This window comes from Echinops telfairi, unplaced genomic scaffold, assembly GCF_000313985.2.
Source record: "Echinops telfairi isolate 266 unplaced genomic scaffold, ASM31398v2 ScPeMD7_19;HRSCAF=73, whole genome shotgun sequence".
NCBI lineage: Eukaryota > Metazoa > Chordata > Mammalia > Afrosoricida > Tenrecidae > Echinops > Echinops telfairi.
The window spans coordinates 8,181,625-8,184,097 of NW_022103916.1; positions in this window are offsets into that span (position 1 = coordinate 8,181,625).

Genomic DNA, 2,473 nt, shown 5'->3' on the forward strand with positions numbered 1-2,473 from the left:
CCTGTTCCCTCCGTGCCACCAACCCAGTCTCTCCCCACCCTGTTTCTCCCTCCACCCATGCCCCCTCCTGGGTTATTCATATTTTTCTTGTTAAGATAGAGTTTTCTATAGATTTTGGAGATTAGCCTTTTATCTGATGTATCATTACTAAATATAGTATCCCAATCTCTGGGTTATCTTTGAAGTCTTTTGATGAAGTCTTTTGATATTCATAAGTGTCATATTTTAGAAGATCCCAGTCCTTTATTTTGTCTTCGTTAGTGTGGATATATTTCACTATGTTCAGTAGCATGTTTATGCCTTGTATTGAGGTCCTTTGGTTTGTCCCTATTTTTTCATTGATGGTCTTTATGATTCTGTGGTTTATATTTAGGCCTTTGATCCATCTCAAGTTCATTTTTGTGCATGATGTGATGGTTGAATCTTTTTCCTTTTTTCTGCAGGTGAGGAGCCAATGTTTCCAGCACCTTCTGTTGAAAAGGCTATCTCGTCTCCACTTAATGTGTTTTAGTCCTTCATCAAAAATTAGGTTTCTGTAGATGCATGGTTGTATATCTGGGTTCTCAATTCTAATTCATTGGTCTTTATATCTATTAATGTACCATAACCAGGCTGTTTTGATCACCGTTGCTATATATTAGGTGTTAAAATCTGGGAGTTAAAGGTCTTTTACTTTGTTTTTATTTTTGAACAGTGTTTTTCTTTATTCTGGGTTTCTTTCATTTCCATATAAAGTTGGCGATTAGTTTTTCCATTTCTGTAAAAAATTGGGGTAGGATTTTAATCAGAATTGTGTTGAATTTGTGAACTGTTTTCAGTAATATTGACATTTTCATAATGTTTACTCTACCTATCCACTGACATAGTAACTTGTTCCATTTGTGTAAGCTTCTTTTGGAAGGAGTGTTTTGTAGTTTTTTTAATAAGCCTTTTGTTTCTCTGGTATGATTTATTCCTAAATATTTTATCTTCTAAGTTATTGTAAATAGTATTGTTTTAATCTCTTTTTCAGGATTATCATCTTTAATATACAAGAATCCAAATGATTTCTGTATGTTGACCTTATAGCCTGCTAAACTGCCAATTGTTTCAATGAGTTCCAACAATTTTCTAAGTGAATCGTTTGGGTTTTCTATGCACAGGATTATATCATCTGCAAATAAAGAGAGGGAAAGGGGAACATGTATGTTCCAGAGAAGGTGTTTACATTTCTGTTGGTAGGTAAATGGGAAGGAGCAACCTCTTAGCAGGATAAAATGCTCAAAAAGACTTATATAGAACCCAAAGGGAAAATAGGCCCAATACTATGTTCCTAATTGGACACGTTTGACCTACCTTGTATCTAGCCCTCATTGACCCAGGTTCTGTGCTATCAACTCCTGGGACTGTAGACTGTCCTTTCAAGGCACACAACACTGTGTAGGCTGCCCCAGAAGGACTTGATGTGCAAACCCCACTGAGTGAACTGGAATTCACCTCAAACTCACCAGAAGCTTTTGGACTTAAGGCTGAAAAGACTTAGTGTGGGAAGAAAAAGATGACTGCCACCCTAAGGCTATGGAATTGGTAGTCATTGGACTTTGGTTCAGATCTCTTGCTTTAAGGGTATCAAATGAAAGGTGGCCCAGGACTACCATATGCTTACTATTGTAATGCCTTCTTTGCTTTTACTATGACATGTATTAATCTGATAGCCATAGTTTTGACTTTGCAAATGAATGTTATTGGAAAATTTGCCCTATCCCCAACCCCCATTGTTAATATGTACAAATTAACAATTCATGTAATGAGGTTCAGAGCCAGCTTATTATTGTATCGTTTCCTTTTCTCTACGGTGTGTTAAATTCTGTACCATTGAATAAATTAATAATACTACCAATAGAATAGAACACAATCAACCTTATGCCCCAGGGGGATGACTGATAATGGTCTCTATCATAAAATGATAATGGGGTCTCTAAAGTGAACCAGAAACTTATATAAACCATAGATACGTGAATAGGTTTTGGGCTCCCACTTAATTCTAGACCCAACCTAAGAACAATTAATTTTTTATCATTTTATTAGGGGCTCATACAACTCTTATCAAAATCCATACATACATCAGTTGTGTAAAGCACATTTGTACATTCCTTTCCCTCATCATTCTCAAAACATTAGCTCTCCACTTAAGCCCCTGGCATCAGGTCCTCAATTTTCCCCTCCCTCCCCGCTCCCCCCTCACTCATGAACCCTCAATAATTTATAAATTATTATTTTGTCATATCTTGCCCTGTCCTACGTCTCCCTTTACCCACTTTTCTGTTGTCCATCCCTCAGGGAGGAGGTCACATGTAGATCTTTGTAATCAGTTCCCCCTTTCCAACCAACCCTCCCTCTACTCTCCCAGTATCACTACTCACACCACTGGTCCTGAAGGGATCATCTGCCCTGGATTCCCTGTGTTTCCAGTTCCTATCTGTACCAGTGTACA